Source organism: Apis cerana, linkage group LG15, assembly GCF_029169275.1.
Source record: "Apis cerana isolate GH-2021 linkage group LG15, AcerK_1.0, whole genome shotgun sequence".
NCBI lineage: Eukaryota > Metazoa > Arthropoda > Insecta > Hymenoptera > Apidae > Apis > Apis cerana.
Window position 1 is genome coordinate 2,332,641 of NC_083866.1, and position 27,642 is coordinate 2,360,282.

The 27,642-nt window shown below is 29.5% G+C and overlaps 1 protein-coding gene across 4 annotated transcripts in view; it reads right to left on the reverse strand.

Annotated features, from left to right (window-relative positions):
- The window catches only part of LOC108000765 (fibroblast growth factor receptor homolog 1), a 93,128-nt gene that overhangs the window by 47,915 nt on the left and 17,571 nt on the right, over positions 1 to 27,642 (reverse strand). The window contains exon 1 of one of the 4 annotated variants that reach the window (XM_062085434.1): positions 6,044 to 6,525. The exons of 2 other annotated variants lie outside the window; for them this stretch is intronic. The gene's annotated coding sequence lies outside the window, so the exon portion shown is untranslated. Of the gene's footprint in view, positions 1 to 6,043; positions 6,526 to 27,642 lie in introns of those variants that run through there. One more of the 4 variants, XM_062085432.1, reaches the window with a different exon arrangement.

The window sequence follows — 27,642 nt, forward strand, 5'->3', positions numbered from 1 at the left end:
AGTTTTGTCCGACGCGTGCTCTGGACCGTAGACTAAATACCGGCATTAAATTAGGGAGAAGTCGACTCGGAACAAGGCGTCCCGGTGTGTAATATACACGGCCAAAATGGTGTAATGAATTATGACCGGTAGAATGAAGTCAGCGTATGCCAGCTTAACGTTCCTCACCAAGTGGTAAAAACCACTTCTTATTCGCTCTTATGTGGGCATTCTGTTATTTTTTCTTGTAAAAAAAGAAATAAATGTGTGAAATAAAAATGTAATTTTGTAAAAACGAAATAGAAACAACAATTCTTTTGTCAGAATTTTTGAAAGTTTAGGATATTTAAAAAATTTGAAATATCCAACATTGAAAAATTAAGCTAATAAAATGATTGGTATATCAAGAAAGATATTTACAGAGATAATGAAAATAAATATATAAACTGATCCTACTGTGGAAACTGTGTTTACATTTTGATCACACTTTAATTTTTATATGCTTACAAAGTGCACATTACGTTCTCTGTATATGCGAATCTCTTAACACATATTGTTTACAAAGATCCTTGTTTCTGCGCGAAACACATTTTTACACAGATCTTTCTTTTAATTTAAAATACTTGTGATATACCATAAGATAAACCTTGTCTCTTAAAATCTTATTTCTCTTTACATCGCTGCAATTTCGATTCTAAGTAAATCTAGATGATAATTTACATGTGTAAATATTAGATAAAACATTTATCGTAATGTTAAAATTCGAATTGAAAGAGAAAATACAACAGTATTTCTCAGCTAACAGTATCACCGAGTGAAATCAATAAACGAGAGCCAGAACATCGATCAAGAAGGGAGACCATTACATATTCTAGCGCCATGCAATGGAACGAACCGTTCATACAGATTTCATCTCAATTCTTATTATTCCTTGCACGGATCCCCGATGTTTCTCTAGAAAACGGCATCACCGGCGACAAAATAGGCTGACATTAACGCGCAAACCGCCTCTCGCGCGCGGTGCACGACTGCAATCCGAAACGTTCGTTCGCGATTAAAATATTCCATGGACGTGCGCATACTCCCACTCCTCCACCTCGATGTCCCCCACTATCTCGCGGCTAAAGCTCGCGAGGCGCAGCACGTTCCCAAAACGTATCGCTATGCGCATCACGTGGTTTCTCCATCGTCGCTCACGACGGATCACGAGAACCGCCGAACATGGCGATCGTCGACCGAACATGGCGAATCTATCGAGACCGAATAGGCCTCGTGCAGGCACGAATCGATCGTTTTAATGCCTTTTGCGATAGCAAGCCATTTGTTACGTAAGAATGATTTGATCAAGCAATTTGATCTTTCCTCGCGGTTCGATTCTCTCCACATTAACGGTTTGAAATTTCTTCAAATAGTGACTTGGATTTGCTAGTGAAGAATGGTGGATAGCAATGTGGAAAGTCTTCTATCTTGTTTTTATCCTGTTTTTTTTTCATAGGATTCTATAGCTTCTTGTGGAGCTTATACGTGGAATGTCGACATTGAAATATTTTCAGGCGCGAGAGAGTTGTAAGAAGAGTTGCGCGTGTCTTGTTTTTATGGGAACTATAAAGAAGTTCCCTTTTCTAGAGAAACGACACTCGATTCTATCAGAAACAATCGTGTGCGGAATAATAGGTTAGTTTGATGGAAGAAAGGGAATTTTTGGAAGTTTCATTTATTACGATTCTATGCTCAGTGAATACAGATTTTTCATGTACTCTTCTTTACCTTTTTCGTGATTTCATCTATGAAACAAATTCCTGGTATATCATAAATTTTAACAAGATAGTATATCTATTGATTCTTTAGGTGACAATCTCTATTCGAAACATAAAATATCTAATTATCTTTTTCGAAATATAGATTTTATTAAACTTTTATAATTATACCTATATTCAAAATATAAACATCTAGAGATTCAAAGTTTTAAATTTCATTATCTTAATCTACTAAAAATCTCTTATAAAAATATAAAATGATGAAACTCTTCCAAAATTCCAAAATTTTAATAATTTAAAATAATCTTTCTAAAATTTAAAATAAAACAATCTATATTATATTATATATATAATTCAACAAATTTGATTAACTTAATAAATAAATTTCCCAAGAAATTGTCTTAATCCACGAAATATCCATAAATCTAATAAGAATATAAATAAAATCAAGTATAAAAGTATAAAAGTAAGAAAAATCTCTATGACTTGTGAAAATTCTAACATTCTAAACAATCCTCTAATTTTTATTAATTTAAAATCTTTAGAAATAATATCCCAATACTAAAAATAGCCCAAATCCAGCAATAATGTAAAAATGATTTGAAAGTAAGATCTCGATTTCTAAATATAAAATAATTGCCAAAGTATAATATATCCATAAATCTAACAACGATAACAAAAGTGAAATTGAAGGCGTGGAAAATCTCGTTCTTCCATATATCTTATTCCGATATATACGCGGCAAGAAGAAGAAAACGAAAAAGAAGAACGCATCGATGATAGTTTAGCTGGCTTGGGTAGCTAAAAAGGGACGCTCGAGTGTAGAGCCGCGTGAATAACAAAAGGCTGATGGAACGTGCGCCGCGTCCACAAGAGAGCGCGAAGGGTACGGTGGAACAGGGAAGTGCGGCGCGTGATAGCAGAATATTCATTCTGTGCCCACGATCGTCAATGTGCGATCGCGCGGTGAATTCACCGGCGAATTAAGCGGAAAGCAAACGTTTCACAAGTTGCTTTAACGCCTCTCTCCAACCGACTCACAATCAACCACGATTTTCTTTCTTTTTATCCTCTTTTTCACCGATAATCGACGGCTCTTTCGCATAATATGCACTTAAGTTAAATTGGCGATGATCGAAGAGAGGTTTGTCATTCGATTATGATTTAAGTGAGGTTATGTAATGAACGTCTGTTAACCATTCACCGGATTGATTTATGGTAATTGTACGTTTGTATGTTTGTCGTGTGGTTATTTGATGGAATTCAAGTGACAAGTTTTTATAGATTGCACGTGCTGAGTGCGTTAATTAAAAATTACCGCAAATATTTTTCGATTTAATTATGGAATAAGACAGTTATTGTAAGTAACAGAACTTTATTTATGAATCTTTTTTTAGAAAATTTTTATTGAACAATATTTAACAAATTTTCTTTAGTTTCAGATATATTCTAGATGATTTTTGAATTTTTATTAGAAAGATAATTTTGCTCGTTTATTTTTATTTCTTACAGGATATATAAAAATCATTCAAGAAAGATTCTAGATCTTTTTCATATATTTCTGTTCACATTTGAGATAATTCTACTATGTATTTAAAGATAACAATTTTTTTTTACTATTTATTTTTCTTATGTACTGCGAAGATGATCACGTAAAACTTGATGGTCAATCAATGAAGTGTCAAACTTTACCCTCAGGCTAATGATAACGAAACGAAACATTTTTATCAAATTTTCTACCTTCGGTTTACTCAAGCATGTTTTATCTTTCGAATTTTTATCAGAAACGAAAGTCTCTTCACGAATGCAGGTACTTTTTCGTTAGAACTGTTTGATAGCATTATTAGCCTAGTCCAAGAACTTTTATATGTATAAACATCTCATGTTACATGTTTTTCAAAAAATTAAACTGTAAATTATTAAATTCTGTTAAATTTTATTAAATCGTTTTAATGTTTATTATATATATATTTATATTTATATATTTAAATATATTAAAATATTTAATTTAAAACAAAATTTAACAATTTAAATTATTTTACAAAATTCAAATATAATTTTCTTACAAAAATTTTTTTCAACAATTTTGTTTTTCATTTACTTTTCATGAAGAGATTTTCGATTAGTTTTTCTAACTCAATTTTTATATTTATATTATAAATCTTAAGTACGACTTTCTCACGGAAGTTTCGATTCAATTTTTCCGATTCAAAAAGTAGAATCTCTTTTCTTTGAAACATTCTATGGAATGGATACTCGAAGAACATGGTGTTCAGGATCGTCTGAGTGCGGAAATGAAGATCTTTTTGCGGAGTACGCGATCTACTCGGGGGCGAAAATTCGTGTTACGCGATGCGGCGCCCCGTTTCAGGGAAGTGCCTTTGTGACCTGGCCCCCTTCCTCTCTCTTTCAATCCTGTCAACCGAAACATCTGCTCAACGGGAGCACTAGAAACATTTTTTTCTCCACCACAGCCTCTGTGTACGAACAGAGCGCGCCTTATGTCCTCTCGATGGAAAAAATACAAATCACTTCGTTAACCGACGAAAATTTATATTCTTGTTGACCTCATTAACAAACACGAGAAGATGAAGAAACTCGCATAAAAACTTTTCTCTCGTGCTAACTGAATTTTGATACTTTTTTAGAAAAAAGAAAGAGGAAAAAGAAAAGAAAGGATTTGGTAAAAGTTGAGGAACTGAAAAAAACTTGTAAATTTTTCTATAATTTTCTTAATTATTCTTAATTTTCTTATTTTATCGTCAAATTTAAAAAAAGAATTAATAGTAATTACTGATACATGTAATGATCGCAAAAAAAAAAATCAAAAATTCTGAAATCCATATTTGTAGTACGAGTTTGGTAACTTTAAATGTTAAAAAAAATCTTATCGTTCGTCGCCATTTTTCCTTGATTAATTCGAACGAAGCCTGCAGGGGGGCGCAAATAAAATCTTCTACAAAAAGAAAAATACTATACTTCTATTTGATTTATGAATCGATTTCTTACAAATAGAAAAAAAAAAATTATATAATCGAATCGAAACTCTAGTATTCATGTTTAATTGACAGTAAGTCGATGATTTACTTAACGCAATATGTCTTATGGCAAAATTCTCTCGAACGTCTGGATATTCTTGTCTCGGTACAGAGTGTTTTATTAAGCGGGCATATTGCTCGCTTCTTGCGACCAGTTATCCGATAAGAAAGTATCAAGTGGTCTGGGAAAAAGCTGGGAGTGCCGTTAAATTAAGTCACATTTTCCACCGGCGTTTTCAGCCTAACTGTAACTTTGATTGGTGTTGAATCGAATGTTGTACGCGTTTTATATTTGTATAGTATCGCTCTGTACTTGCAAATTTCAACGTCACTAACTGTGAGAAGCGATTAGAGTGTCTGTCAGCCGGTACACAAGTTATGTAGTAGATTTACTTTATGGTTGTACTATTGATACGATTACTCTTATAGAATAAATATAAGGTAATTTGTTGTATTATAACAAATATTTCTAGGTGTGGAAGTTTACTTAACAATTTCGTAGTGATTTAGAATATAATTCTTATTTAATTCTCAATGTTAAAAGTAGAGAAGTGTTTGGTATTTACATAAAATTATTATTATTTTCATACCAGATTCTGAAATAATTTAATATAATTTTATTTAATTTTTATAAAAATATAAAGATATTTATAATATAAAATTATCTTTATTATTTCAAGATAGAAATTTTGAAAAAATTTAAATTGTATGATTTTATTGATATAATTCATAAAGATTTTAGATTTTTAAATATAACGAAAATTGTGAGCTTATAATATTCTCTGAAATGAGTAAAGTGTTTGAGTTAGGTCCACAAGCAAAAGCATTCTTTCAATGTTATAACAAGTTTTATGTTTAAGAATAAAAGTGTGAATACGTAAACAGATGAATTCGTATTTAACTGCATAACAATTTATTAACATTGATAAAAATATATTATCGATTTATTTTATCAGTTATTTCATTAATATTTCTTTTATTATTAAAATATTAATCAAAATTAGAATATATGATTTTATAATAAAAATAAAATTTAAAAAGACGAACGACATTTTTTTTACAAATATGAAACATAAAAAATATAATTATAAAAATTACAAAAATAGATATAATCTTCTATGTGCAATTCTAAAAATCTAAATTTTATTTATATTTTTTTTATTATTATTTTCTTCACCAAATATGATTACAATGATTTGATATTACATATTATATTCATAATAAAAATATTGCAAGCAATTCTACATAAAAAAAGATCTTCCTACTTACCAGAAACTATATTCAGCAATGATAAATGTTTTTCATTAACTTCGATTTTCAACACTTTAATACAGTCTCTCATCCAAAAAACCGCCAATGTTCAAAACAAAACATTTCGAATCCAACAAATAGCATACACATACACCAAAAGTGTCGTTTTCACGATTCAGTCCGTCACGCGGCGCGCACACACCAGACGCGTTCTCCGATCCCCGTAATGGACAGTTTCCTGGGCAGACGTCGCTCGTACGAGCAATCGGGCAGATGCACGGATCCGCGTGCCCATTGACGGGCGAATCGTGCAAGCGGGACGAAGATAGAATTACAAGAAGCGGCGCGAGACAGACAGAACGCGACACGGTCTCTTGACCCCGTGGTCGGGGTCTCGTCGTTCCCCGTCGTATCGAGGAAGTCGCGACAAGAACGAGGAGAAACACACAACACTGACGCACGCGATGTTTGTTTGCCGGCGGCACGTTTTCGTCTGACAGCCAGTGGCCCGCCGCGTGTCGTACCTGCCGCCGCGCATGCGCGTCCCTACGCTCGCGCGCCGCCGTCGCTGATTGGCCATCCATTGATCGGTCCTACACGCGGTTCGACTCACGTGCGTTTCGTGAGGGTGGGTGGTCAAGAGTGGGGGATAGATCACAATGTTCACGGCTTTTGGAGATCAGTGCGATCGTTCACGTGCTGGGTGATCGACTTCTGAGAGATTTGCGAGGGTGGTTGATATTCGAGGGTGACAGATTTGTTATTTTAGATTTAATTTAGTACGAGTTTTTGGCTTCCGGTTGTTTATTGATGTTGGACAGGTTATCGTGTATTAGGTTTATTAAATGCTCGATGTAGGGATTGAATTATTTTATATTTGCATCCGGAACTATAATATATGCGCGAAAAACGTTCTTAATCGTTGTTACCGGAACGCGCAGAGGCGTTCTTGGACCACGACTGCAGTGTCATTGAATAGTACGGAGAGGAAACAATGTCTCACTGCAATGACTGTCAAGTAAATTTATGAGTTGACCATTTACATGCAGTAAATGCTTTCCTCGTTATCAACATGTTTCATATGTATCTGTCTTCACATTTATCATTAAAATGTGAAGTTTTCAACGGAAAAAAATTTATTTCGATTATTAATATTAAAAAAGAGATACGAACAAGATAAATTCAAGAATAATTTTACTATTACGAATAATTCTATAAATGTTTACAAAATCGATGCTATTATTACATATTAATTTAATTTTTATTTTTTTTTTTTGAACAGTTTTCATGTTTTTTACAAATTACAAATTTTTATCCTTATTATATAAATCTAGATTAGTTATTATTATTCAATCACTAAAACGAAATTAATAATCAATTTAAAGTAATTCTTAAGTATTCTTTTTACAACTTTAAAACTGTTATATAAACTAAGCACAATACGAGTATCTTCATTATAATATCTTGGTTAAAAATTCGAATACAAAAATATTTTTTGTCTGTGATGCTCTGATTATTAATCGATCCTATAATCCATAATGTGACTGTCACAGCCTAGGCGTTAACATATGTTTGGTTACTTGGTTATGTCATATTCAGTTACACACGATCGAAATCCGGTTAATTCGAGTCAACCAGTGGGAGATTTATACCGTTCGTTTGGAACCAGTTTTTAACTTTTCGTCACGAGTATAATTACATCCATTCATATTAAAATAAGTCAATCAATTAAACCTAGTGATTTGTAAATCCGGAGATTTGTAAAACCATCCAGCCACGGAAATTGAAAAAATACGAATCAACGATCGATTAATAAAACTACATGCAATTAACAAAACTGAAAAATAGAGAAAGTATTTATAACATACGTTTCACGTTTATATATCATTAAAAGAAAGTTTGAACGTGATGATTTTTTAATTTTTCAAAGGTCGAATTCTATGTTACGTATAACTTTCTATTATATTATTCTTTGTTAAATTAATTTAATATATAGATAATCTCTTTTGAATAATTTATTAAGAATTTTTACATTAATCATTTTTTGTATTTATTAAATATTTTAATTTTATTTTCAAAAAAAAAAATAGTTGATAAAAATTTGTTTTATTCATTAACAAATTCACTAACAATAAAACAATAATCAAATAATTCGAATATCCATGCTTATGCAAATTTTATTTCCACGCATAAATGGATTTCTTACTTTTTTAAGAAATATCAAATAATCCTCGACCTATCATCCATTTTTCATTTGAAAGATGCCCATTACCGCTCGTAACAATTACCTCTTCCGGTGCACAGTTCTCCAATCACTATCTTCACCAAACATTCACGACCAAACTCATTACAGTCGAGGAATATCGACATAAATGGAAACACGAGTGCGATTCGTTTTGTAACGAGTGTTACACACACGTCAGTGTAGCAGCCTCTTTGCCATGTTTGCAAGCCGCGATTACACCGAGTCGAACGACCACTTTTATTGTCGGCTTGCGAAAGGTGCGAACTGTCAATTCCTAGTCGCCATTGAACAGCGTTGGCGTTCCTCTTGACCTAGCTGAACAATGCAATGAATCGGTGAATGACCTTTTATTCTTTTTACCACGCAATTATTAGTTTACTAAGAATCTCTTTGTACGTCTTTTCTTGCTCAATTGAAGACCTTGAAGAGAAAGCATTTGTATCGGAAAATTGTAAGAATTGCTTATAAAACTTATAAAATTATTGCTTTTATTTGATATTAAACAAAATATAGTAGTTATATTTTTATATATCGATTAATAGCGAATCGAATCGATAAATCTTTATTTCAATTTTTTAATGAATTTTATTTTTAATTTGAGTGAAGAAAATGTCTAAATAGTTAGTTTTTGTTAACAAAATATACAATTTGGGGATTTATTGTTGTTTTGTTAAGGAAATATTGTATTAAATAATAGAATTACTTATTTCACAAAATAATTTAAAATCTACATTTGCCAAAGTTTATATCAGAATGTAGAATTTTTTAAAATTTATTATATATAATATATTAATACAATAAATTGCCAAAAATGAATTTTTTCCCATTCTTTTTGCTGCAACTCTTCAATTTTTCCCTATTTTTCAATCCTTTGTAATCCTTTGTAATTAATATTAATTACTTATTACTTTCAAGAAAATGAAATTATTATTTGCAAACAAAATTCTATCTAGCCAATAAAAATTGTAATTATGATCTTTCCAAATATTAAATTTATATTTATCCAATATCTTTTATCGCAGAAAATCAGATATTCAAAGATTCGAATTTAAAATATATATTTATTTCTACGATATAAATAAAATAAATAATTTTCAATATTAAAATCTCCAATCTTCCATATTCCACCCTTCCACGATATTCCATCAAAAACAAAAAATTAAAAAAAAATAGATATGGCTTTATTTAGAACATCATATCTTCCAATCATTTTCGATTCATTTCGATAAAAGTATCAACACCATCCGTAAAATAACACATCGTAAAAACAAAGTGTAACTTCCGTTTCCCTTTCTCTCGCCTTACATAACCTTACAAAAACCAATTCCCCTCCTCCCTCCCTCCTTTCCAGCTTTCTTAACGCTGCAACACCGATGACAATTTTTGGGCCGTTTTCATTGTCCGTTGAAAAGTGTACAGCATCCCCGAACATGGTTCCTGGAACGCGGTTGAATGAATTACAAAAACGACGACGCACGTGCGCCGTTTCCGGCGTTGCGGCAAATCACGACGTACTTCCGTTGCGGTGCATTCTGGCCACCGGTACACGGCAAACACGAGAAACTCCACGAAGGAGGCGGATCGGCTATATGCCCGACACGAAACGTGCATGTACACATTTTCTGAATTACGTGAACGCATTCAACAATGGCCCTTTACGAGATCAGGAGGCGATAAGGGAGCCGCCACCCGGGTTTCATTGAAGTCTCGTTGAAAATGCTGCTCGCAGGGTTCCGTTCGAGAATCAATCGAACGGAGATTCTCGACGGTTATAATTGATCGATGGGTAATTTCTGAAAATTGACTTCTCCTTCGTGGAATGGTTTCTTTTATGGGAGTGGGATGCTCGTTATAAGTATATCTATGAGTAGTAGGTGAATTCCAATAATGTGATATTGGAAAATCGATTATTCGATAATTCGAGATATCTGATAATACGGCACGGATAATGTCTTTCGAAAATTACTCGTCCATAATACTCTACCTCGTGTGGATATATGTATTTATATTATTTTTTATATAGGGTGTTAATATATGAAGAATTCAGAATACGTTTTTGGAAATTAGATTCTAGAATTCTAAAAGAAAAATTGAAGTTGGTATACGAAAATATCAGTTGAATCTATTTATTAGATATATAAATAATTTAAGTTTGTGTTAGATAAGGCGATACTGAGGAAACGATATGACGAAGACAAAGATATATGAATATATAACTCTACATATTTTATGTAATAACGTTTCACAATTTGATATTTTGCTGAATTTTATAATATGTTTTTTTTATAATTTTAATAAGATTCTATGGTTATTCGTTCAAAACAATTTTAATTAAAAATTAAATTCAATATCTCAAGTTATATAATATAATACATAGATATTATTTTGTACAAATATTTATTGAATTTATTGAATTGCAAAGTATTAAGTAAGAAATTCTCAGAATTTTTGAAATACTATATTAAGATAGATGATTATAAATAATTTATAATAATTATTTTGTTAATGAAAATAGCATGTAAAATCAAGTATAAACAATTGATACAATGATCGTCGCTATTCTTCATTTGTTGAAACAATGTTTCGAGAAACTTAAATTTGTATTGGTATACAAATCCAATCATACAATGTTATAACTGCGAAATCTTCATGACATGATGTTGCTATATCTCACCATGCTTAAAAGCATTTGAAACAGCGATAAAAATCGCTACAATCATTTCCAATCTTCTTGTAAAAAGTTGAAGTTCGTTACATTCGTAAGAATTCGAAGAAAGGTACCGAAAGAGTCTCCATTACCGGAAAAATCATCGGCGACACCGCGGCCCTCCTGTCGCGGAGGAAGTCTTCTAACGAACCTTCCCTCTCTAGAATAATGCACAACAGATGCCAGCTATTTCTCGTGCATCTCTCGTACCACTAGACCTTTATCTCGAATTACTCGATGGAAGCTTCTCTCCCGTAACTCGTTGTTGAGATACGCTGCGCATGCGTGGAACGGTGATTCGCCATCGATTAGTCGGCTTTTAGCCTCCTCCGGCTGATAAACGATCGATGTACTTTTCTTGTTTCACGCCGGGAATCGGAATTAATTGGAGAAGACGTGATCATGAGAAGTATTTTGGACTTGTTTTTGTTCCTTTTCCTTTTAATTTTCTTGGTTTTTTTTTATATTCTCAGTGGTATCGAGTAAGGTGGAATATCGTATCCATGTTGCAGAGGTTATGTGATGGGTCGTTAAGAAGAATATTATTAGATTTGGTTTTTTCTTAGGAATTTTGTGGTTTGTGGATATATGTTTTGTGGATATGATTACATGATTTTAATTTTTTTTCTTTTTAATCCTTAAGTTTAAAGTTTCGAAAATTCAGTGTCGTGACAAAGTAATAAAAAGTCATGTAAATGTATCGTGTAATAATTTTTAGATTAATTTATAATTATATATTTATAGTTAAAAAGAGAATAATATTAAATATAATACAATTTAAATATAATCATATGATTAAGTGTAATAGTATTTTATTATTTTTTTATTTTATGATATATAATATTTCAGTATCTTTCATACTTAACATTTTGAAAAATGATAATTTCATAAAAATATAATGATCATGTCGCGAATTATGATTCTATGTGAAATTTTACGTTCCATGTTCAATCATTATTAATCATCATAGCTTCAGGATATTCATTAAATTTTGCGGAGAAGTCATTTGTCCAACTTTCAACTTTTTAGTTTTTTATATCTCATAGATGACAAGAAATTCTTGTATAATGCATACTTAATTGACATTTTGCAATATTTTATGCACTTTAATTCTCTAAAAAAGTTTCTGAAAGATGTATTAATTTTACAAGCAACTTTTCAAGATAAATAATTATAGACAATAACATCAAATAAAACAGATAATATAATATGTATCATTGATTTATAAATTATAGAATATATTCACTTTCCTTTTCTGTTCTTTTCTTTTTATAACAATTATTACTTTATATCTCTAGTATTTATAAACAATATTAATCATAAATGCTTTAGCAATTAGCAATATAATATTAATATTATTTTTCTCTTTATTGATTAGATATTTGATTAGATGAAATATTTATATAGGAATTAAAATTGATTTAGAACAAAAATTGAGAAATGAATATAGCAAAAAATATTGAATATATTTATTTCAAAGTAAAATATTTATTAAAAACGATAATCCTAATACTTTTGAACGAGAATGTAGATCTCCATCTATAACTAGCCATTTTCCCTGACGATATTTCCTCTCGGAACACCCACTTTCCTCTATACGCAAACAGTATCTCGTAAAACAAACCCGTGCTCACGTTTTTCCTCGAGACCCCGGAGATAATCGACGTGGTTGGTCGATCGTTGAAAGAATTTAGCTTAATCGGGCCGTGACTTCGCGAACTGGGCTACGATAAGAGGTATATCGGGGAGTGTACGGTGGGCGTTTTATGCTAATCAACCGTAACGTTTCGTTCCTAAAGGACCACCGGCGGGAGACAAAAATTCTCACCACAATGGATCGAGACATGGTCAAGCTTTCACTTGAGCGAGTATTATCGCTATTCGAGATGAAACCCCCTATCTGTTCCGCCACTATCGTCTTGGTAGTATTTTCCTATACAGGAGGGTGATTCTTGCAAGCAAATTATGAACGTTTATGCATTTATGGAATATTTAAATATGCAAATATACATATATGTAAAAATGTACAAAATTTAAATGTTTGAAACATTTTTTTTCTTAATATTTATTTGAAGTTGCATTTTAACTATAATGCAATATAAATATATAAAAGTAATGAAATAATTTTTAAACTTATAATTAGATAATATGATAGATTTTTAATTACAATAGACTGAATTAAATTTAATTATTAAATTGAAATATTATTTAGACAATGTTATTTAGAAATAAAACGTACTTTAATTTAATTCCTTTTTTCATAACTTCCCTTTTTCATAAAAATATAAATTTGCATTTAGAATATTTACAATTTAGTTTAGAGAATATAGGATATTGCAATTTTTTATTCTTTTTTACAATTTTAGATCAATTTGCATCAATTAATAAATAAATTATTAGCTGTGAAAATATTCAAATTATGAATATTTCTTGAAATTATTTTATTAATCATAAACCAATATCTCATTATTTATTCGAAGCAATATTGTAATACTTAAAAGGATCTATACCTGATTTAGCAATGTTGTAAGCGATTACCTCGAAGTTTCCTTTAAAGGTACGCGAAATACTTCCTGGTAGAGTAATTCATTCGCCATTGTGCGTCACGTACTCGTCATATCCTTCAACTAACGTCATATACATACTATGACGCTAATTTTCATAAATTTAAGAACGATAAAATTAAAATATTCTATAATGTATCGCTGAAAGGAAGCAATATTCTATGCATTTGCATCTAATCATCTAGGAATCATTTCATTTTCCAATTCTCTTTTATATGAGACAAAATAATCCATTCTCGTTCGAATCATTCAAAAGTAGACATCATCATTCAAAAACATTCAAATTTTCTTAAATCCAATATTTCAACCACCATAATTGCTTCTTGAGGATAATAATCTTTCAAATCCTAATATTATCAAATCTGTTAAAATAAAGAATGTTTACAGATCGTTTGTTTTCGATTTTATAATTTTCAAAAATATAATATGCTATAGTATAGTCAATCGTAAATGTCTTCATACAAGTCTTCATTCTTTATGCAAGATCAAGTAACAAGTTATACAGGTTATACAGGTTATACAGGATCTGATCTAGTTATATAGGGTGTTAATATATTTTTGGAACATTTTTAGGATCAACATCTAATCTAAATTGATACAATTGAACAATTATACAATTAAAGCTTATTTATTAAAGTTATAAGGACTTTAAATGAAATAAAATTAATAGAATGAAACAATTTTATCTCATTTTATCTAACATAATCTTAAATTATTTATATTTAAATACGTTTCAAATTATAATTTTGTACATCAACTTTTATCTTTCAGAACTACTATAAATACTATAAATATATTATCTTTTATATTATCTATTATTTTAACATTATTACAAATCTGATTATCTCTTTATTATATAAATATTTTATATATTTATTAGAAATGCAAATAAGCTTTAATCGATATTTTTATATTTTGTGTTTGTTTTGGCTTGTAAAATTTATCTTCTAAAATGTATCAAAATCTAAATATGTATCAATGTAATGATATTAACACCCTATATATTATTTATTCATTTCAGTATCATTAATTACCCATGTAATACCTAAGTTATATAATTAAATTTTATGTTATTATATTAACTTTTACTCTTTAAAGCTATATTTGTACATTATCAACACTTTCTATATTACTTATTCATTTCATTTCATCATTCAATATTATAAATTATATCAATATATGTATATATAATTTCTTATAATATTTGGAAATATAAATAAACTTCAACTAATATTTTTGTATTGTATTATAAATACATTAAAACTGTACATTATTTATTTATTTCAATATCACTACAATTTTAATTATCCATTTTTTATAGAAATATTATATTATACAAAATCTCAATCCATATCTTTACATATTAATTTTTATATTTGTTTTGATTTCTATAATATTCTTATTCGTTATTTCCATAAATACATTAACACTCTTACACATTATTCATTCGATATATTTGATTATATATTATATATTTGAAGATATGAAGTTATGGACAATGATTCCAATATCAATCGTCCATCCATAAAAGATTCATATATTCTTGGTATACATAAATGGACACTGCATGCATATCCAACCTCCGTCTAGTCGACGGAGATATATAAATCTGTTCGATCAGGTCTGCAGAGACAAATATTGTTGTCAGCGGACGACAAGCCGTTTACAAGCAGAGGGAGCGAAGGTTGGTAGTCCTGGCGTGGAGACAGCCTCTAGTTCTAGGGATCATTTGTCGTAGTGATCTTTCTAACGCTGTCAAACGGTCGGTTTCACGCTCGCCTGTCCTCGACTCTGCTTCACGCACGTCTATGATTTAATACCATGTGCAATTTTGTGACGATCTCTGTTCTTGTAATAGGCTTTTGTTCTTACCTTTGAACGTTCTTATTGTAGAAAGTTGGCTTTTGTGGATTTTTCGCATTGGAATGTTGTTTCAGTTTCAGAGTGTATTGGTTTGGAATATATACAATCTTTGTGACTAAATAGAGTATGAAATTGAAGAAGGAAAGAATTTTGATTGAAAGATTTTAGCAATCTTGAATTGAATTTGAAAGGATGAATCGTTTTTAGATTTTCTAATAGTTTTGGTTTTGCTTTTATTGTTGGCATTCTTAAAAGTCAATTGACGAGTCTTTCAATATTGGAATAGAATTCTTAATGTTTTGGTTGGACGATGAATATGTTTAATTGAAGAATAAATTGAAAAGTTTTTAGGTGTAAGAAATTAGCCATTAAGTTTTCCAATATTGATATAAGATTTCAAAATATTTGTAAGAAAAAAAGAAATTAAAAAATGAAATAACATTCGTTGAGTGATTTTCGAAGTTTAGATTTGATCAAAACATAAATAATTTTTAGAATTTTTTTATATCTTTTGATGGATAAGATTGATTATTTTGAGTTGAAAGATTTCTAAATGAATGAATTTTTTAATGAGATGAGAAAAATTAAATATTTATCAGGAGACTTAACAAATTCATTTTGTGTTTCCACATGTAATATAACGTTTGTGTTACTTTACAAAATACAAAGTAATAAAACTTTCATATCAATATTATATAAATTACATAACATAAGATACAACATAATAACATATAACATAACAACATATTACATAAATTTTTAGCTATTTTCACGAAGTAGTAAATATTTTTATACGATTTACATCTAATTCGAAAGAACGGAATCCAATCCAGTATTGTGAGTCGGCCTCCTCTGCTCAATCGGCGTGGCTAGAGTGGCCCGTTTCTCATCACGCGACAATGAACCGTAAAATCAGGCTTTTACATTAGAATGAGCCCACATGCGACACAAGACCCGCGTTCCCGACGTAACGTCTCACAATGACACAATTCACGGTCGCAGTCCGATGCGACAATACGCGCTTGTTTGCCGGCACAATGAACAAACGGCGATTCAACCACTACACACAGCTGTTACGTGAGAAAATATTTGGGAACCTGTTCATTTTGCGAAAATCACGAATTTCGTGTTTCCAAAAATTAAAATTATATGATCGATCGAGATTGAGGATATAATTGGTCGCAAAGGTACGTCGGTGAAAGTAATTTGATGTCAATTTTTTAAATATATTTTATTCTTTTCACAATGATAGTCACAATCACATTTTAAAATGCAATTGTAAGAAATCGCAATGAAATTCTTAGAAGACGGGATGTATTTATTGATCAACCAATGTGAAGTATTTTAGATCTAATTGTATATGAAAATTTTATGATGTTTATTGCTAATCTTTTATGCGAAGTACTCTGTACTGTAGTTTATAATTCAAGGAAATATAAAAAAATGTAAATAACAGTATACAAAATATATTAATGTTTATAATTACAATAATAAACTAACTATGAAACATATCCTGTGAAACTTTCAAAAAAAAAAACTTTATAATTCTGCCAGTTTTATGAAACAGACTATAATCAAGCAACTCGAGCAATGTACAAAGATATAATAGCAATAATAACATGATATAACATATATAATATATCTCTGAAACTTTTTATCCATTAAAAGATATAATTCTTTCTACTCGTAAAAAATACTCTGTACAATATTTCAAGTAACATATCACAAATATAAAATCACAATAATAACAATAATCCTTAATGAAAATATTTAATCGTTGAGTAAATCATTATTCAATGTCAACATTAGCCAAATCCCATTCATAATTCTCACAGCACTCCATTTCTTGGAAGACAATCTCGAGGCGTGACGGGGTTATCCCACCAAAAGCAGGCAAGGATGATTTTCGCGATGGAAATCACAACCACGAAACCAGTGCACGATGGCGTGTGTATATATCTTCTTCGTTCATTCATCGAGAAACCAGTTTTCGACGCGGTGGTCCGCCAGATCGCGAACCGGATAAATAAGCGTTCGTTACAGGGAGTTGACGTCCCGACATTGTCGCACGACCCACCAGGAAACCAGCGAAATATCGTCATGGCCCTAGGCTTGATTGGGCGATACAAGGATTTTATGGCGAATAACAAGAGAGCCAAGTCGTATCAATTTTGTTAAACTCTCTATAAATCTTGGAAAAGAGAGAGAGAGAAGTGGAAATAATAAAACGTTGATTTAACTCTAATGTAAATATTTTCGACGATTTTTAAAAATTTTAGGAAAAAACATGGAAGTTTGATGAACTATCAAAATATTATTTATTATATTCTATTCTAGTTCATGCTATACTAATTTTTAAGTTAGATTAGGTTAGATTAGACAAAATAAAATTATCTTGTTTGATTATCTTTTTAATGAATGTAACTTTTTAATTTTACCTTTGTTATTTTTTTCTTTCCAATTATACAATATATATCATTATCATGAAACACAAAACACAAGATCATATATAAAGATTTTGAAACAAAATCTTGTAATATTTTTCAATAATTTATCACTATAATATTTTAGCCTTGTTATATATTTTTTTTTCTATTATAAATAGTGTTTCACCAACATTGATCATCAATCAAAACACAAAATATCGATCGAATATAAAAAAGAGAAAAAAGATAAAGAAGAAACATTCTTCCATCTTAAGATCACAAGACGACAAATGACAGAACTGTGTCGTGAACATGTCTGCTTAATATTCCACCCCTCGATCCCGTGTTTCGTTCCTCGTAATTCGTGGCGGTGCGACCGATACGGACGCGTCTGTCGATTCTATGCAAATCAGACGATTTATAGGTACCAATCGATGGTTCAGCCGAAGGTGTTCTAGATATTAAAGCGTGACATTATCTTCTGAAACGTGCTCTTGGCTTTTATTTAAGAGCTTAACACGATTAGACACGCCGATTTGATCGATAACAACAAGGAATCAAATATTTTGTTACACTATAATTGAGCTGATGGCTTCTTGGCATGATTCAAAGATCTATTTATTATAAACTTGGGCCATAGAATTTGTAGTAAAATATTGTCGATAATTGGAAGCAAAGAAAAGAAGAGAAATAATTCAAATGAAAATAATAAGGGACAAAGAATTGAACCCAAACATCAAAGTATCGATAAAAGATCAGCAATGAAAATATTTCTTTAGCATGTGTAAATATTTCCTTTTAAAATTTGTGACATGTAAAGTAATTCATTGTGACAGATAAATTAATGCATAATAGTAATAAATAGTTCTGAAGAGCATAGTGATGATTACAGGTTTCCATGTACATTTTACTATACATAAGTGACTCTTATAATTAAACGACCAAGCTTTGAGAGCAAAAAAACATTCTGCAAGAGCACGAATCCCCCCTCCCTCCCCTAATTACACATTCGATTCAAAGAAACCGCACATCATTCTCTCCACCATCCTTTATTTTCTCAATTTCCACCAATCCTACCCTCCTCCGACTAATTATCATCCGTAACCAGCCATAAAGCTATCGAACACACGACCGCGCTCCCGATCCCCCGATTGAATTTCAAATCAGTCTCAACTACTTCTCCAATTAAAAAAAAGAAAAAAAAAGAAAAAATAATAATAACAAGAAAGAATCTCGCAGAAAAAGAAACGAAACGTTGAAAAGAGAAGAGGAGAAAAAACCGACACGCGAGAACCAGAGAGAAGGAAGAATAAAAAAAAAAGAATAAGAAAAAGAAACGGTCGAGTGTAAGTAGATCGTATCGCGTTCCAAGGCAATTATTCTGAAAGTCAGGTGTAGTTACGGTTCTCCTCAAGGGAGAATTTCCCCCACACGGTCAACTATCGTTTTCGAGCATGCGCAGGACTGCCACAATGTAATCGCGAAAAGGGCAGTCCGTGTACGGCCGATAAGGCTCGGGAGTCTTGTCGTTTCGCGAGTTTCGGTGCTGTACACGCAAAGGATCTTATCAATGGTAGCTGGTACACGTTACGCATACAATGTGATAAGGGTGGACATCGGTTTGATTCGAATCGGTGTACATACGTAGCGTATAAACGTTGTCACGGTGATTCAGTTGAGGAATTATCGTCCCATTCCTCGGTGACAACGAGCCTTTAAACTGAAATTTAATCGATGGAGGAGATGGAAACGATCGCTTAATTACCACTCGTTCGTGTACGCCCTTATAGATGGAGCTGATTCCAGTGCTCTTAGTGAGAGTTTGTTTAATTCACATTCATTTAATCGGATAGTGTAATTGGAGTACGAGGAATTTAGAATGGACGAGAGATATATTGTATGTTTATTACGAAGAATACATATTCTTTCTTTTTTTTTTTTTCTTAACATGGAAAATTTTCTCTAGCAATTAGAATTTTTTGTATTTCTAATGTAGGATACAAAAAAGACTTTACTTTTTTGATCGATCCATTTAAAAAAGGAACAAATTAGAAAATAATGATATAGTGAAAGTGCAGTATTATTTTCTCAATATGGAAAATGATTGTATTTTTATTATTAAATGATATTCAATATTAAAAATTAAAAAATATAATTTATACTGGGAAATGTGTATTATTATTTTGAATAGAAAATAATTATTTTTCTATTATCAAAATTTTTAGTATTTTTAATATAATATATAAAACCATATTATTTATTAAGTTACAAATATTATTAACTAGATGAAGTGAAATGGAAAAAAGAATGAGACGATGATATGCTGGAGTTTTCATTCTATCCATATCTCACTTTATTTAATGCAAATTTCAATACTTTTTAACTTTTTAACTTAATAATAATATATCGTATTTACTTTAAAAATCGAAAAAAATTATTAATATTCTGTATGTATCATACATTATATACATTTATTTATATTACATGTCATATATAATAATAATAATAATAATAATAATATAAAGAATATGATATTATGATCAATATATTTTAATACGAAAATATTTAATAATATTTGATATGATGTATTGAATAATATTTTATATTTTAAATCACTTGGAATGGAAAAAAGTTTATATTTCAAGTTTCAATTTATATTTTTTAAAGAATCACTGTCTTAACTCATTCCATAATTGTACCATCTAGTTACATTCTATACAATATAGTATATTTAACGTATTATAGAGATCAAATTAAGATAAAGATTGCCGATGCATGTTTGCTGATCCGAGTTTACGATTGTCAGAGAATTTGAATTAACTAATAAAACTTGAAGACTAAATATCTCTGAGATATTAATTATGCCAATTTCTTCAGAAATGATGAGCGAAAATTTTTGCAATTATATATCAATAAAGAAGATTGTACATCTTATTTTTGAGTTGTTTTGAATCTTTAAAGATTTTTTAATTTTTTATAAATTGACAAATATTCATTATTTAGTTAATTTAGTTCAAATTAAATTTTTACAATTGCATTTTGCAATTGGTTAATATTTTTTGAAAAAATTTGAATTTGATAATTATAAATATTAAATCTTCATCATCATCTTCATAGATGAAATCTTTAAACCTTTGAAATTATATCGATTTTATATCGATTAAGAAAATAATAATTAAAGAAAATTTAATAATTATGAATTATAAAAATTTTGAAACAATTCGATTATTTAAATTTTCAAATTTTCGCATTTTTATTTTATAATATATCACAATTACTTTTTCTTCTCTTTTATATTTTGTGATTGCTATAACTAAAGTTCAATTATTCCTATAAAAATATTAATAGAATATAAAAAAAAAGAAATGAACAATTTCACTGCTTTCACATATTCAATCAATATCATAAAATTTCTAAAAAAAAAAATTCTCAACAGTGATTCCATTTACATAACTCGTAACAGCCACCCATAAAAAAAATTTTCGAAAACACAATTCAATCGCCACAAATCAGTAAATACCATACCATTATCCACCTCCCGAGGCAAACAATCCAATTAAACTTCATATAACAGAAATTCATCGATACTCTTTCCCTCCCTATAATTTCTCATTCAAAATAATAATCGTTCACGCACACAGGTATTCAATCGATCGTAGTTCAATTATCCGCATATATGCTAAAAAGAAAATCCTTTTTAAGGTTTAAGACTACAAAAATTTCTCTCTCCCTCTCCCCCGATAAATAGAGCCAAGAATAAATGAATGTCCATAACCATCCTCCGTAATTACACAAAACCTAACCAAGCAAATTTTTATGGATTTAAAGACCGCTATGAGTATGGTTTCGTCGCTTCAACTCTTCCAAACGTTAATAATACCATCTAACTCTTTCCTTATTTAAGTTAACGCCGTTAAAAGCCGTGAAGATTTCCCCCTCTTTTAATGATCAATCATCGAGGACTAAAAGAGCCGGTAATTCGTTTCTCGTTTCAGACTTTGATTGATATGTCGTAAAGAGGTAAACTCGTAGCCACCAGTTCGATCGTGCTAATTAACAAGGATAAAAAAAGGATGGAGAGGAGAATAAGGTGATCTCGAGATCGCGATGAGATAACGCACGTTATCGAGGGTTAATTATCGAGAGGATCTCGCGATGATGCTCGACGATAGTTATTATTTAACGATATGGTTATTACTTGGGCATATTTCTTTCGATCATGCAGAGTCAATGAGCAGCGCCATCCAACGACACTAACTCGAAAATGAATACTGGGTGTTCTGCGTATTTTAAATAGTTTTTAGTCAATGATTTTTTTTTTTTTTTTTGATTCGTATAGATGTAAAAACTATGTTTAAGTTTTATCACACAAGTGAAATTTATATCTCTAGATAAGATATAATTTATTGAGTCAATTTTTGAGATTCCATTTTAATTTTGTAATCTAGTAATAGAATAAAATTTACTAATTTTATTAAATTATATTTATATTTTTTTATATTTAATCTAGGTTCTAAATAAAAACATTAAAAAATAGAAAAGATTATTGAAATTAGCTTTAATAATAATTCTAATCTTGGATATTAATTATATATATTAATTATTATTAATTATATAATTCGAAAATTATTACATTAAAAAATATAAATTTGATATTTATTTGAGTAAATTTATAATATTGTTCATTTAAAAATAAATATTATCGAATTTAAAATAGAGAACTATATTTGAAAGAGGTTAACAGAATACAAGAAATATAAATGTTGATATTACTTCATCGCCAATATTATTTAAAGACTAATGAGATCTTATTTGTCCTTTGAAAACACATAAAACATATCAAATAAATTCTTTCAACCGAATTTATAATGATATGTATTAAGATCATATTATCAGAAGAATATAAATGTTTAAATTAAATATTAACGATACTTTTTCCAAGTACACAAACGTTAAAATAAATAAAATAAATCCATTAAAGATTAATTTCGATAGAAGATTTATTTTAATTTATTTTATTCTACCGAATAAAAATACGAATATCGATATAATTTATCGATGTACAACAATTAAATAAATAATCATTTTTAAGACAATTTATTATTTTATATCAGATATGCTAATTCTGATCGCAGTATTAAATGAGTACATAAATTATATCAAAGAGGTTTTAATGTAATCTCTTTTATAAAAAGTAGAAATATCGAAATAATTCGACAATAATTTAATTGCAATATCGCTTAATATAAAATTTTAAAATAGATATAATATATATTGTAATATATTGTAATAATTATGGATTCAAGAATTAAATGTCCTGATAAATTCATTTGAAGTTTAATAATTTCTACGATATTTTATTCATATATTCAAATATTATCGGTATAATTCCAAATGTGGATTCAAGTATTAAAAGGATTGAGATAAGTTAATAAATAAGAAGATTTTAGTGATACATCTTTATAAGAAATATTTTATTAATACAATTTCAGGATTAATTCTGATATGTGTACAAAATAATAATATCAATAACAAGTCTGACAGATAAAGAAAAACGATATTTCAGTTTTCAAGATAAATATATTGGGCTTGGATTTAAGCTTCGAGAAATGAAAGTATTGAACAAGTTCTTTTCTTAAAGATAAAAAATAAAATGATCCAATTATTTATCCTATTTTGAATCAGAAATTTGTCATATTCTTAGTATGAAATTGAATTTTAATAAAGATAATTTAATTTTAGTTAGATTAATTTTACTTCTTGCATAAATAATGTAATTTTACAATATATTAAACAAAAACAGCAGATTCCTAACAAAATTAAATATTAATAATTAAGTTTAAAAGATTACCAAGATAATGGTTAAACATATTTATAAAAAATATTATCAACTATAAATATAACTATAAAAAAAAAATAAAAAAAAGAATAAAAAAAATATTTGATATTGATTGAATTTTGAATATTGTTGATCATAAAGAATTATATATAATATTTTTTATATAATATGTATGAAATAAATTTAAATTCTTAAAGTTCTTAAATTTTTCTATTTATGAATATTAAAAATTTCAAAGAATAAATATCATAAAACAAGAATAATTGTCTTGTTTTACTTTTCAAAAAATAGAAATTCTTATTTCTCATAAACCAACAGTAAGTTTCGAGGAGGACTATTTTTCTTTAAAAAAAGTTCATGCAAATTTTTCCATTCACTCCAACTCAAAATTTTAAAATTCAAAATCACAAATTATTTTTCTAGATATCCTATATAGAGAGAATCATAATACTTTTAATTTTAACTTTTTTAATTTTAATTTTATAATATTTTATAATACTTTTAATTTTAACTTTTTAACAATTTTCAATCGAAAAGGATTATTTTTCTCTTCTTTGAAAGAATTTCCTTTCCACCTATACCAAATTTATTCTCAAATTTTTGTACTCATTGTTTAAAATTCTAAAAAAATAAATTACACGAGACACCCTGTATAAAGGGACGTTCCAGGGTCTGTTCCAGGGTGCACAGGGCGACATAAAAAGATAGGTAACATCGTTGCGTTTCCCTGTTCTCCATTAGCATATCCGATTACGGGTCGCAATGCGCACTGGAACGAGATAATTAGAAAAGATTGCGTCGAGAGTCCGTTTCGCAGTGCGCAAACACCTCGACCGTGTGTTAGCGTGCCTCCTTCTTCTCTTCTTTTTTCCTCCTCCTCCTCCCCCTTTTAAATATTTTTTTTTATTTTTTTTCCCTTTTTTCTCGTCTACCCTCTCGAACAAACAACGAGGAAGTGAATTATGATCGACGGATGCGGCTATCTCCGGCGACGAAAGGAAAACATTAACTCGTCGTTTTTCATCATGGACGTCCATATGAGTTTCGACTCGTGGAAGATTCAATTTAACTCCCGCCACGTGCAGGCCAAGTTCGATCTTCGATGGGTATGGCGTTATTTACTGGCTTCTGTATATTGCTTCTGTCGGTGATTCGAATGGATTTATGAGAGTGTAGTAAGGGCATGTGATTTACCCTTTGTGGTGGTAAGTGAAATTTGAAGGATCGTTTGATATATTTTTACTTTTTTTTTTCGTGCAAATTTGTTGGGTAATTTAATATTAGAATAAATGAAATAATAGTAATAATAATAAATTTTTTAATTTTTATTTAAAATTATGTAATATTGTATTTTTATTTTCTTGCCTCCTTATTTAATGACATATTTTATAGATTAAAATAATTCCATTATAGATTCTTTCATTCAAACGTCTCAAATTTTTAAATTTCTCAAAAACAAAAAAAAGTTCCAAGTTTAAAATTCAATTGTAAACTTTTTATGCTTTCAAAAACTTATCACTTTCAAACAATTAGACTAACAATTCCGAACATTTTAAAATTGCAAAATATTATTATAAACTTTTAAATTCCTAAAGAACTAACAATTTTCCAAATACCATCCAACTTTGATCCTTCAAAAAAAAAAATCAGAAAATCTCGAAATATAAGACAAAAGATCCTTGGAGAAAAAAGAGAAGTCATCAGTCATCTTTATGAGAAAGAATCAGGGAGGTAAGGGTCAAGATTGGCCCACGGTCGTTTAAGAAATCGCGATAACACTAAAGCCTGCGTGACACGCTTTCACGAAAGGAAGTATTTCTCGTTATCCTCGGATTATTTCCTTAAAACGATGAAACAAGTAGCTGGATATTTCATTAATCATCATTAAATCCGGCTGGAAGTTGCTGCCACGAAATAATGAGACCGTTCTATGTTGGAGATTGTGCTCCTTTAATCTCGATTGGCATCAAATAACACAGCACCAGACATATCTTTTTTCTCACTCCCTCTTCCTTATTTTCTCTTCTTCTTGTTTCGTCTCCCTATCTTTTTTATTTTTTTTTTCTTTTTCCATTATTTCGTTTCCCAAAGGACACAGACCCGAGTTGTTTAGGGTGAGATTTTATCTTATAGAAACGAAACATGCCGTGGAAAAGAACCTCCTTCTGGGAGGTAATCGATTTTCAATGATGGCAACATCGATCAACGCGTTAATCGATGTTCCTGATGAAAAATTCATCGCACTTTATGTTTTAATAGAAGGTGAGGATTTTATGAGGATAAAGTTTTGTTTTATAATAGGGACAGAATTCTTCTGTTTATGAGGATATCGTGATAATTTGAGCTATTTTAATGAAAGGATTACGAATTAATGACTTCTATAAGTGGATTCCTCTGGTATAAGTATAGTAATGATAGAGTAATGAATAGTAAGTAAGTGATACAGTAGAACAAAATAGAACAGTAATGGAGGTATAATGCAATGCTTAAAAGATACAAATTAGATGATATTGAGGTCGTAATATTTCATATCTAATTGTATTTAGTATCTACTTTATCATATTGATTATTATATTATATATCATATTGTAAGTAATAATATAAATAAATATTAATTATGGTATCTAAAAAAAATATAGATTATACATATAAAATACATGTAAAATTTTTCAAAATACAAAAATGAAATATAACTGCAAGTTTACAAAATTTCTCAATCAAATAAGCCATATCAAATTTGTATTTCTGATTTATATCTCATAACAAAGGAAATATATACAAATTTTCAACTTATCAAGAGTAAAGTTTTAGAATCCTAGATTTACACTATGTTTACCAAACATCATCAAATTAGGTAAAATCAATTATTAATTTTTATTTTTATTAAATATATGTACAATATAATTATCTAATAAAATTACTATCTAATAAAATAGACAAAATTAATACGTATTAAATTCGTTATTACAATAAAAACAAATTTAATATGATCTCAATTCCTCTTTTCTCGGATTGTATCTACTCAAACCTAATAGAAGAGCTCGTTCTCGTCACACGAGCTATAATCGCATGGAGAATCTTTTCAGAACGGTTGATACAGATCCTTTTGTCTTCTGCGCATGATCTGGTCACGCATCGTTGTCCAGTAATTGGCGGAATGAGCGCAATGAGGTCGAGTGATTGGCGGAGTCTCTCTCTTCGTGTGGTTCCTTCAAGCCTTCAAGCTTCTATTATCCGATATCATACTGTGTAATTGCGTTGCGATTCCGTTTGTTCTATGAATTAATCTCTGAACGAGTTTTCAAAGTTATATCGCAATTGAATTTGAAAATTAATAAGATTTATTTCTTTACGCTTTCTTGAAATGTTTGTGAAATTTTGCAGATTATATTATTCTTATACTAATTTTTTATAAATAGAAATATGTAATATCAAGTATATAAGTTATAACGATAATGAAAAATATTTTAATATTTAAATATTTAGAGTTCGTTGCGAAAATTATATACGAATCAAACAATTATCTGTTTTCTATATTTCAATATCAAACAGCATACCAATAGATAAACAAAAACGAGAAAAAAAAAGAAAGACAAACAGGAGCAATGAAAATACTTGTCAAGAAGTCATTAGGGTATCTCTTATTTGCGGTTTACCGCAGTTGCGGTTAACATTATGCAATCAGACGATTAGGAGACTGCAGTATCAGTCCCCGCAATAGCTTCATAACTCGTAACCATCGACTATAAATATTGATGATCTATTGGTGAAGAAAATTGTTGGTTTGATGTTCGTTCACAATATATATATATATATATATATATATATATATATATATATATATATATATATATATATATATATACTTTTTCACTATATCTTTTTTTAATTGATCAGATATGTATATGAAGCAGAATATATAGTATATTTGTTCGAAGTTAATTACGAAGTCTATTAATCACAATTGATATGT